This window comes from Siphateles boraxobius, unplaced genomic scaffold, assembly GCF_051911475.1.
Source record: "Siphateles boraxobius isolate OS27281-9 unplaced genomic scaffold, OSU_SipBor_1 39, whole genome shotgun sequence".
Lineage (NCBI taxonomy): Eukaryota > Metazoa > Chordata > Actinopteri > Cypriniformes > Leuciscidae > Siphateles > Siphateles boraxobius.
In genome coordinates this window covers 1,116,057-1,128,817 of record NW_027509019.1, presented here as the reverse complement: position 1 = coordinate 1,128,817, position 12,761 = coordinate 1,116,057, and the positions used below count along the sequence as shown (strand labels likewise).

The 12,761-nt window shown below is 41.4% G+C and overlaps 1 long non-coding RNA gene and 1 pseudogene across 1 annotated transcript; both read left to right on the top strand.

The window, feature by feature from the left end:
* Positions 1 to 2,062: 2,062 nt before the first annotated feature.
* On the top strand, positions 2,063 to 12,469 carry LOC143703974 (uncharacterized). The gene is made up of 4 exons (XR_013191510.1): positions 2,063 to 2,097; positions 9,898 to 9,967; positions 10,211 to 10,379; positions 12,346 to 12,469. It is a non-coding gene; the product is annotated as an uncharacterized LOC143703974 (long non-coding RNA).
* On the top strand, positions 6,368 to 9,519 carry LOC143703894 (uncharacterized; annotated as a pseudogene).
* Positions 12,470 to 12,761: the final 292 nt, after the last annotated feature.

Here is a 12,761-nt window from a genome sequence, read left to right as displayed (position 1 = left end):
TGGCTCATTAAAAAACAGGCACCTTGTCCTTCGCCCTCCATACAAGCTGTCTCTGTTGAGCTCAGCTCACCTGCTAGCAACAGTGAACATGCTGCCTCTGACAAGCCCAGTACCTCTGCTTCCGACACCGAGCAGAGCCTTGTTGCATCCACAACGGTAAATCCTCCAAACGCATGTCCTCCACAAAATCCACATGCACCATCCTCCAGCTCTGCATCTGTGTCGGAGCCAGCAACATTCTGCCCTCCCCAAAACAGACAATCCACCTCCAGCTCTAGCGTGTCTGTTCCCCCTGACTTAGATTTGTATAGCCCATCCCAGCCCAAGCTAAGTAGCTATCCTAAGCGCCCATTTGGACAGGCTCTCAGGTGTTTCAATGCGGGCTGGTATCAGTCTCGACCATGGCTCGAATATTCTCTTACGTGATGCCAGCTTTTGCTTTCCCTGCCGTAAATTTAGTGTCTCCAATTCAGAAAGAGATGACGCATTCACAAAAGTAGGCTACACCAATTGGAAAAAAGCGCTGATAAAAAACAGTGGTTTTCAGAAACATGCCTCCGGCACTGCGCATGTCAGAGCCATGTCTGCGTGGCAGGAATACCAGTGCCGGACAGAGACCGATTATACCATTGTTCACCAGCTTGGTCAAACTCACATAGAAAAAAACAGATATTATGTAAAAAGTATTGGGGAAGTTATTCAGTTTCTGGCGGTTAATGAACTTGCTCTACGTGGGCACCATCACGGGGGTGGGGATGAGGAAGGTCTTTTAATTCGGCTATTTTATTACACCCTCCAAAAAGACCCTAAACTCGCAGAGATTGCAAAAAGCATTCCCGAAAACGCGAAATACACGTCCAATTTGATTCAGAACGAGATAATTCAAACTCTTGCCAAAATGGTACTAAAAGACATCCAGACCAAATATGAGGAGGCCGACTCTCCTGGCCTTTGTATTAAAAGTGATGGTACCAGGGATCGGTGTAACATTGAGAATTTGTCAGTCATCATTAGATTTGTCCGCAACTCAAACCTGAGGAACACCTAATCGGCCTCATTGAATTGAATCAGCTTGATGCTGAGTATGTGTGTGACCAAATTCTGTCTAATCTGTCTGACCTGGGTTACAATGGTGACAATTTAGTGTCTCAGTGTTATGATGGTGCTTCTGTCATGTCAGGAGTGAGGGGCGGTGTGCAGGCTTTGCTGCAAAACAAAGTGGGTAAAGATATCCCATATGTGCACTGCTACAACCACCAACTCCATTTGGCAGTGGTACATGCAATGCATGCAGAACCTGTGGCAAAGAAGTTCTTTGACTGGTCCAGTTCACTAAACACATTTTGTCAAAGACATTATGTTGCAAATAGATACAGTACACCCACACTGAAAAGACTATTAGAAATTCGCTGGACCAGTCATTATGATGTCACCAAGTCTATTGTTCACAATGAGGATGTCATCAGGAGGCTTCTGTCTGAGATAGCAGAGGATGACAGTGCTCCATTTGACATTAACACAGAGGCATGTGGTCTTTTGACTCAGCTTAACAGACAGAACTTCTTTGACACTGGCAAATTTCTTCTGCATGTGCTTGGTGCGCTGAAGCCAGCCAATTCAATTCTGCAGTCCCAAACAGTGGATTTGTGCACTGAAGGAGAAGTGGTGACAGCTTCCCTGGGCACACTGAAGGAGATGCGATGCGACTCATTCTGGGAGGAGCATTTCTCTCAGTGTGGAAGTAGGCCTACCAACCCACCTAAAAGAAGACGGATAGTTAATTCACAACTTGTCACACTGTTAGCAATTGATGTAATTTCTACAGTAAATCTTACAAGAATGTATTGTATTTGTGTTTTTACTGTAAGTAGCAATGCATCATGGGAAATTAATGGACAGTCCTGTATTATTATTGTAACTACACTGTATACGCGGAGTTTTACAATGGTTTTACAGCCACCGCGTTGCATCATGGAATCACCGCGGTTTGAATTTTTAGGCGGTTAGTTCTAAACGAACATTCTGGACGAGCCATCATTGACATTCAAGAAGAAGAAAGAAGAAGAAGAAAGAAGAAGCAAACATTCTGGGACGAAGGTAAGTTAACTTTACGTTATGTAACTTACTGTTGCCCTTACATATGTATTTTTATAATACAGATATAACGTTATTAGTTCTGCTTATCTGAGTGGATGGTGACGGTTTCGTCTGCTTTGATTAGCTAACATGAAGTAAGCTGTCCCCTTGTGGTTTAGCTAAATTGGAAATAGGGCATGGTTGGGCAGAAATAGGTGCTTTTATGATAAGGTAGCTAACTTTATTAACGCGTCTCTTCCTCCATCAGTCATGTACTGGTAGTTGCTAACGTTAGCTACCACCTTGTTCATCACAAATTGATGCTATTTTTAATCTGCCTAAAGTAACGTCAACATGGTTCTTTCATTGTTTGGATGGATTGGCTAGCTAGCTCGACTGTCATTTAGGGCTGTCAACGAATATTCTAAATTCGAATATATATTCGAATAGTTTTAAAAACAGAATTTCGAAGGTGAAAAATAATATTCGAATGTGGAAAAACATGCCCGCGGTAGCAGAGGCACGGCTGTCTGCTTTCCGAATAGGCGTGCTGCCTGGGATATTGCATGAATAAGGTAACGTTAACGTTAGGTTAGAGACAGCACATTTTTGCAGGCTCCCACTGGTTTGATTATTTACCGTTTCATGTCAAGGAAAAGTTCCATGTTTAACGTTAAGTTACCACAGCACAGCTCGCTCGGAGCGTTCAATGTCGGTTCTAAAACTTCAATTAATGTTAAGAATATTTGTTTCGATCACTGAATGAAGCCTGCTATATGGGACAAGAGTCGCAACCTTAAATTGCTTGCACAAAACTCTTGATCAGAACTCAACATTTGTTTATTGTTGTTGTTGTTCGTTTAAACTGTTATGCGCAGAGAGCGGTGAGGCCGAGACGAGAGTGCGAGCGAGCGAGAGTTCAGAGGTCTGCTCTACGGTCTTGGCCATTAGTTGATTTACTTGTTTTTGTGTAGGTAATACGTTGTCAAATAGGTTTAAACTTAAATAAACTACCTATACAAGTAGTTATGTCTCTTTGTATTAATTTGTCCTGTATTTACGTAATGCGCGTCATTGACAAAATGCGCAACCAGATGTTAGAATATGTGGGGTTTTTTTTGAGGGAATATTCGAATGTCATTTTTAAACAATTTTTCTGTTTGTAATCTAGCTAGATAAGGTGTCAAATCTTAAACTGAACTGCGCGCGTGCATCTTAGAAAAATTGTTTCCAAGTGCTTATCGTGAAAGGTCTCTTCTCAACTTTTTGCACTTGCTGAAAATCCGGTGTTCTGTGGAAAGTTTTTCATTGCGCTCTTGACTTCTGAGAAGAACGTCACGTCTGCCTCCTGTCAGTGAGTTGGTTAGTTAGCCATATAAAGGTAGTTTGTATGTTTGCAATCTTCTTATAACTGTTAAAGCATATATATTAAGTACAGATTTTATAACATTATCGTATATTTCTATCTTTTTTTTGTCCGTTTCGCTGTTTTGCCGAAAATTTTCAGACAACCACCACGTGTTGTGAGGGTGAGCTAGCTGCTAGCAATCTTCACATAGCAACAGTCCAAAATGTTTATTTGCAAGTTTAGCACATGTGGTAAGGAATTTAATAGAGTTTGTGAGTTTACTCAGCACATTAAGTTGCATAGTAATAGTGCTAATTACAGATATCAGTGTGGTGTGCCTGAATGCTCCAGACAGTATCTTAAAATTCCTGTACTTAAAGCTCACATATACAGAGACCACAAACCAGATGTTCCTTTGAGTAATAGTCAGCGACCATGTACTCCTATACAATGTGACTTTTGTGCAGTAAGGTGTGAAACATCATCTTTACTAGTTTGTCACTTGAGGTCACATTTGCGTGAAGGGTTACACATTGAATGCCCATTTAGAGGATGTGATAGAAGGTTCTCTGTTTTGTCGAGTTTTGCATCCCATCTTTCTAAGAAGCACCGCAATGACAGTGTTGAACATGTAGAAAACCCCTCTAATGTAGAAAGACCTGTTGCCAGTGAATCAGTGAGTGAGTGTGAACCATCTAACGTTAATTATTCTGATGATGAGCAAGAAGTGCCTGTTGCAGTTGATGAATCCCTCTTTCTTCAGAATATCACACTTTTCTATCTAAAACTTCAGGCTAAACTACTATTGCCGGCTACTACAATACAAACGATTATTGAAGGATATCAAGATGTCCATCATGTCAGTCTGACAAATCTGCTTAATACCTTGAGTGAGAAACTAACTGTCCTTGGAATCCCAAAGGCCACAATTAGTAACATTATGGATGAAATGAGAAAAGACGATCTCCTCACAGCCTGTAACAGTGGGCCTTTGAGCACAGACCAGAAAAGAAAGACGGCTTTTAAAAAACATTTTAATTATGTTGAGCCGGTGCCTCAGTTATTAGGTATCAATGAGAAAGGTAAGGAATCGTTTGCCCATTATGTTTCTATTAAAGAAACATTGGCTGCACTTTTTAAAAGCAAGTCCATGCAGGAACAGTATGCAGCAACACGTTCCCAACCATCATCAGAGGATATTTTCCAGGATGTAAATGATGGGAAGGGAGCTCAGTGCAACCCTTTATTTAAAGCGGAGCCATCTTCTCTTGGTCTTATACTTTATCAGGATGCATTTGAAGTGGTTAATCCACTTGGATCTTCTAAAAAGAAACACAAGATTCTAGCAGTTTATCTCACTTTAACAGACATTTTGCCTCACAACAGATCATCCATAGATCAAATGCAGCTTGTTCTCTTGTGTAAGGAGCAGGACTTCAAATATTTTGGGATGGACAAAGTATTTGAGCCCCTCATAAAAGACCTGAAAGCTCTTGAGGAAACTGGCATCGAGATAAATAATGGACAAATTGTCAGAGGTCGACTGTGTGCTATTTCGGGTGACAATTTAGGGTCTCACTGTATTGGTGGATTTGTTGAGAACTTTAGTGTGAGCCATTATTTCTGCAGGTATTGTGATATAAAAAGATCAAGTTTTGAGAGCTCTCCATTATTATGTGGCAACAAGCGTACAGAACAGTCTTTTCTGAATCATCTACAAGAATTAGAAAACACTGGTACAAATTCTGAATGTGGTATCAAGTCAAACTCTCCGTTTAACCAACTGTCCTTCTTTCATGTTTGCCAGCCTGGATTACCCCCATGTCTTGGCCATGACCTGTTTGAAGGCATTGTTTCCTGTGACCTTAGTTTGTTGATTGGTCATCTAGTTGAGGAGAAACATTTCAACTATACACATCTCAACAGGTGCAAAGATCAGTTTAACTATAAGGGAAATGATGCTCAGGACAAACCAGCCGATGTTTCACCAGGTAGCCGAAGACTTAGTGGACATGCAGTCCAGAACTGGTGCTTCCTGCGTTTGCTCCCTCTCCTGATAGGAGATAGGATTAGGAATCCATGTGAGGATGCTGCCTGGCAACTTGTGCTGCAGCTCAGAGAAATTGTAGAGCTCATTTGTGCACCAGCAATCACTACAGATCAGGTTGCTTATCTTAAAATACTCATTGAGGAGTATATCTACTTTCGAAGGCAGCTCTTTCCCAATGAGCCTCTGAAGCCCAAACACCACTATTTACTTCATTATCCAGAGCTCATTACCCACTTTGGTCCCCTTATTCGCCTTTGGACTCTCAGGTTTGAGAGTAAGCACACATTCTTCAAAAGATGTGCTAGGAAGTTACATAATTTCAAGAACATCTGCAAGACTGTCGCAGAGAGACACCAGCTCTTCCAGGCATACTTGAGTGCAGGTGAAATGTTTCAGCCGAGTGTGTTGCTGGATAAAGAGATGACATTCTATGTAAATGACTACAGCGACAAAATCCAAGAGGCTGTTGTTGGTTTGCATTTTAAATCTAAAGATACAGTAGCATCTCACACAGTGACGGTGAAGGGCACATCATACAAAAAGGGCATGTTTATTTTGCTGGGGAAAACTGAAGAAGAGTTGGAGGTTGGCAAGATAGAGCTGATCATTGTGCACCATGGCTCTGTGTCCTTTGTCTCAGAAGTATATTGTTTTGTTAAGTTGAGGGACATTGGGGTCTATAGTGTTTTGGGGACACCTCAAGAGCAGTTTGTTTGCATGAGGCATGATGATCTACTGGATTATTATCCTTTGCCAGCCTACACAATGTGTGACATTACAATGATCTGTCTCCATCACTCCTTTGCAGAGACATGGCTGCAGCACAGGAGGAACTCAGGAGGGCTGTCTCGGCAGTACTTCCGGACCTCCCCGCAGACACATTAACTACCTTGATGGCAGGCCTGGAGGAACTTGGTGTGGAGAACAAGGAGGACATGAGCCTTCTAAGTGAAGAAAATATTCTGCCCTTTCTCCGTGTGGTCCAGTCTAGAAAGCTTCTCCGTGCCTTTTCATCTCAAGGTAACCGTAGGTTGGGTGGTTCGGGTTCTATGGGTGGTTCCGGGATGGGGGTGGTCGTCTGCATGGAGTGACACAAGGCACTTTTATCCTTCATCCTATTTAATGATTTAACTGTTTTTAATTCTAAGTATATTAGGCTACACATTGAAATGTTCACAGTTGAACTTGTAAACCTAGGGTGCGTTTGTAAATTCACTCCGAACACGCTCTGCTACACTCTTGACGGTTCGGAAACTGCGCTCAGAGTTAATTTATGAACGCACCCAAAATCTCTTAACTATGCGATCTCTAGACTACTTTTATGGTGCCACTCCCATCATTGCTCCACCATCATAGCCTCTCTGCCATAGCCACCCCATCATACCCGGTAAAAATGTATTGATTTTGTACCCTTACTAGCCTATTTCATGAACTATGCCCTGAGTGTGCTTTGTGTTTTGTAGCATATTAGGGTATTTGATTTAGGATTGTGTAAGTATTCCAATATAATTGTGATGATGGTGTGATTGTTTTTTAATATATATATAGGGTATGATTGTGGCGTGATGTATTAACTGATGTGTTTGGCAGATTGTGAAATCCACTTTCATTTTGTGCCCTAAAAACTGCAACATCGATGGCCAAATGGAATTCCCATCCTGGTCACCAATCTAAATTTTTTTTAAGCGTGACATGATGTGACCTTGGCTGTCAGGTGGCTTTCTACAGTTGTTTTTTGGGGCTACCACAACAAAAAGTTTGAAATAAATGAAAAATGAATGGTTTTATTTTATAGAAAATATGATTGGTGTTTAAATACACCATAATATGTCTGGATCATAGTGGTCTAATGGTAAATATTTTTTCAGGTTCCTTCTCAGCCCTATCTCCTCCTGGCTCTCCACAACTCTCCTCAACCCTGTCCCCCGTGGGAAGTCCACAACTCTCCTCACCTGAGACACCCCGAAAGTCCAACCCAATGCCCTCACCACGCTCACCATGGCCTGTACATTTTAAGGTGGGGTGGGTCTTGGCAATTCCTAAAATATATTTCTATTTTAATCGATAGAGATCCACCGATGGCAAAATTCTGGGCCGATGCCGATGTTCAAAATAGCAATGTGGCCGATGGCAATGGCCGATATTTGTTTTTTCTAAGATTTTGTTATAAGATTGGACACGTTAAAAATAAAAATGAAAACAATAATACATGGAATAGAATGGGTTGGGTAAGCTACGTTTTGTACATTATTGGTATGACGTAAACATCAGCCACTGTCTTCGGTGAATGCCACTTTGTTGGACCGATTCGCCTTATTCACGTCGTAGCCATGTTAACCTCAGCCTCGCTTTCGTCTTCAAAGTGACGCAGCGAGAAGCCTGTCTATGATCAGGAATTCCAAGGTGCGTTCGTGTAGGATGCTGGGGCCGTGAGGAACATATTATCAACTCTCCTAGGTATGCTTTTGTGGACAGTTGATGCTTCACTTAGGCCCATTTCCCCCATATCACGAAATATTAAATATTATATTTATTGCAGATGGACTGCAACTTACCTGCTTACACAGCGAGGTGTAATGTTGGTGACGTATGCCTAGCCTACATCAAAGAGAGAGCGAGAGATAGAGATTAAAATACTGAGCGACAGGGTTCTGTAAAAGCATCTATTGCAGGCTATATTTTGGATCACAAACATAACGCAGAACTTAGCCTAAGGTACCCCATTTCCCTGTGAGTTCATTTCTTGCTTTGAACTATTGTTGGGAGTGACGAGGATTAGATAAAAATTCATATAGCCAACTATTCTAATCGCGTTCAGGCATCTCAATTCTCTTTGACAAATCCTGGAAAAAAACATCTTTGGAGCCACTTAACTCGCTACGTTCGATCGTTTTTGACAGACCACTTAGTGGAACTCTCAACAACTGGCTACAGACAGGCCTCTTAGATGTCTTAGATTACATTTTTAATCACTGCTTCGTTTGAGTCTGATGCTGAAATTGACTATAAATGCACCCTTAAAAGTTTATATCCTTGTATCCTTCTCTCTTTTTTTTCGCCATTTTCTGTTTGCATCCTTGAAGGTTAACTGGGAGAAGATGACGTCAGAGATCCAGTCAGCCATTGCAAATTCTACTGACCGAATCCTGCTGCCAGAAGAGCGATGGTCAGAGAGCTTGTCGATCAAATGAAGGTGCACAATCCAAATCCAAATAGAGGGATCTGTTTGAAAGTTGTAAACGATATAATACAGAAGTACCCTACATGTTTTGGGGATGTGGATGATGATGAAAATACAGCTGGGGCATCGCTCGTCCAGCAAGTAAAAACCAGAATCGAGCACGTCAATCGAAACAACACATTGGCACGGTTAAGGAAGAATAAGCACAGCAATCGTCAGGCGATGACAAATGGAAGAGGTCCTGTAGATCAATATGGATGTGTCCGATGGGCACCTCAAGAATTCCCCTCAGGGGAGACTGATGAAACCCTACAAGAGATGAAGACTCAGATGCAGCAGCTATATGCCCAGGTAGGAATAGTGGGAATTATATTTAGGCAGCTTTAGGCACAAACCTATATTTTATTTTTGAGTATTGATGCATCCAAATTTTGACTCCCCACCCCCCACCCCTAGGAAGGAATGTCAGGCATGGAGAGAGGAGCGCTTCAGAGATGGCTTCAGAGAACCTACGTTCTCCAGCGTTGTGATCTCAATGCTGACCCTCCACACAGCGTCTCAAAAATTAAGGATGACTGGCCCTTTCTCTTCTCCTTGAAGGGCTTGTTCTCCCATTTCAGTGAGCTGACCGGAATTCCTATCCAGGAGAAGCTGCCAGCTGCCATAGACAACAGGAGTCAGAACATCATAGAGTACTTCAAACAGCAGAAGACACCAGGAGTGGGGAAGGTTCTGGAAGCCTACAATGAAGAGAGTGGCAACAAAGCTATCTGCACCATCATGTGCCTGCTTGCTCACTTCAAGGAGGGGGATGGAATCTTCCTTATGGCTGATGTGAGTATAACTTGCAGTGCATATACATAAATTAACCATTCCTGTTATTCTCTGTCCTGCTATTTTGTAATTGTTAATTACCAGAAATAAGTCACCAGCCCCATCCTTTGCTATTGACACTTTGCACAAGTTATTCTAATATTCCATAGACTCTGAACAGCCTGAGTATCAGCCATTGCTTCCTGCCATGTAGTTCATAAAATAATTTTAATATACTGTTTTATTGACATGGCATCAATATTTTAAAAAAAATATTTGCCATGTGCAGCTGTTTCTACATTTGGCACCATAAATTGAAGCTGATTTCCCCCTTGGTGTTGAGTAGAACATTACAGCTTTTGGGGCAAGTTTTCTTTGTCGTTGTTAACTCAACTTAACCATGGTTAACTAATGGTTTTTATTCTCCAGCCCTCTGCCACAGCTGCCGATATTGAGAGAGCTGTCACCCTGCCAAGCACACCTCGATTAGTTGTACCAGGTATAATCTTCCCTTATTTTGTTGAAGTTAATTCTTTAATGAATTCACGTGGTTGAGGGAGGACTGTTGCGCCTAAAAAATGTATTTCTTTGAGTTGTTGATGGAGGGTGCGGGGGTCAAAGGAGATAATAATGTTCAAGTGGAGGTGTGCGAGTCTTTCTCCACTTGAACATTAATGAAGTCATGTAGGTGGCAATAGTGTGTTATGCAGCTTTAAGTTATCATATTGTTAATGGGTTTCAGGAGAGATACTGCGCGGCGCAGACACGTGGTTTATGTCCATGGAAGGAGCATGTGTTATGGGGCCCCACAGCAACCTCCTGCATGGATTGGCAGCAGTCTTCGCTGCTTACTATGTCTTCAACTTGCAATATCCGGCAGAAGCCGCAAGCACACTTGAATTCATTCAGAGGTGAGTTTAAACATGGCACTGTCATGAAAACGATCATAGCAATTATGGAGGTATATTTGATTTAAATCAACCGAACGCCTGTGACAGTGCGATTTGCTCATTTTAGTTCACGCGATCGTTTCTCAGCAGGTTTAATGGATTATTTAAAAAAAGGTAAATATAGTTTCAGTGTGAACTTAAAATACAATTGTGCATTATTTCATTAAGTTTGTATACTTTTATGAAATGAAATGCACAATTGTATTTTAAGTTCACACTGAAACTATATTTACCTTTTTTAATATAATCCATTAAACCTGCTGAGAAACGGTCGCGTGAACTAAAATGAGCAGTATACATATACAAGACATATACAAGAAATATTCATCATGTGTGCAACTCTCATTGGATGAATTCACGTACTGATTTGCGGATGTGAAAAATTTCTCCACAACTTCACATTTCTTGATGCGGGTGTGTAAATGCGTTTTGCACCATATTCACTGCAGCAATTGTATCAAAAATGTGATCGAGTTTCTTAATTTGTAATATGTGGAATATGATTTGTGAACCTGCAATGAAGAATTTGAGAAGGTGTAACTGCTGTGTTGTGTTTGTGGGAGAGAAAAAAGTCTACAAGTTTGCTCTTAAAACATTTCTCTCTTTGACTTTAAATTTACTCATGCACATGTGTGGCTTTTCTCTACAACTACAAATCGCACTGTCACAGGCGTTCAGTTGATTTGAATCAGATATACCTCCATAAGCAATGACTTGATATATGAAGGGATCTTAATCAATGTTTATAACTTTTCTGTAATTGACATTTTTTGTTACAGTTAGGGTTGTCAGTAAGTCACCCCGGCCCACTTAATACAACGACATATTACTTCGTATTTAGAGTGATCAGATTTTACACATTGCTTTGCAAGTATAAGAAAAAACTCAAATTATGCTATCCAATTTAGTGAGAAAGGGATGAGTGAGGAGAGGCATGAGAGAGGAGAGGGGATGGGGAGAGAGGGTTGACGATCGCACAAACAGACACTCACTCAATCTCTCACAGGCACACACTCAGGGGTTAAAGTATTCCGGCACCGTGCCGGATCTCCGGCGTGACACGGTTGTGAAGAAATTTTCATCAGGATGGAAATTCAGAAAGGTTTATCATTTTTGAGTTCCCCAAAACCTATGGCAGCTCTCACTTAAAAAAAACAAAAAAAAAACGTATTTAGCAAATCAGAAGCAGAGTAGGGTGGGGACTTGTGTTTGATAGCTATAACAACGTGCAGCTATCCAACAAGATGAAAGTTTTCTCTGTCTCGCAGATGCGTGATGTGCGAGTGCGTGGAAAAATAGAACCAATTCCTATTTTAAAGCATGCGTGCGCCGGGTCCGCGCTGTCCACGTTCCTGGTGTAGCCAGAATCGCTGACATCAGTTGAATCTATGAGTCGGTAGAATTCAGCGTAATACGCGCGTGTAGAGGCCCGGTGTAGCTCGGGTGTTAGAATCACGGTTTAGAGATCTTTCTATTTGTAAACAATGCTCATGAATTTAGACCTGAAAATAGGCCTACCCCTCCGCATCTAATAGTCTGCTCCTTCGGGAAATGGCTGAGATAATTATGAAAGTAAATTTAATGAAAATAATCATTTAAAAATATACAGGCCTATATAAAATAAGAAATCATATTTTACAGATGCAAAGCTTTTAAAGGGAGATGCATCACGGTTTCAGCCCAATTTCTATCCGATGAACAACACTCCCCCCGGTGCACTCGAATCGCAGACCCTTGCATCGATCGTGCCAAGCCACAGACACATACACACAGACAGACACATACTCATATAGCCTACAATGACTCAGTCTCACACACACACGCACTCATTCATTCATAAAGATCCCTTAATGTTTCATGTCATGGTTATGACCATGTTATAGTCTTAAATGTTACCTGATAAGTGTGTTTTCCCCCCTGTTTTCAGAGCCTTTTGCGGCATAAATCCCCAGACGGGCAGCAAGGCAGAGAAAAAACGAGGGCTGAACGCACCAGTTTGCACACTTTTGAGGAAACTGCTGGATTTTGAATTGGTGGGCAGGGGACATTAGTGGGCAGGGGACATTAGTGGGCAGGGGACATTAGTGGGCAGGGGACATTGGATGACATTAGTGGGCAGAGGACATTAGAGGACATATGTTTGACAACGCATGTTCAACCAGTTTGGTACAGTAATAAATTGTTTGTTTGTGCATTGTGAACTCTGTTTTCTCATCAGTTTTAAGAGAAAATAAAAATATATTTGAAAAAAAAATACTAAGTGTTTACAGAAGTCTGAAAGAGGACATTTATCCAAGTTACAACATCTAATTGTAATATTTACAATATTCTGTCCTGTGAAAT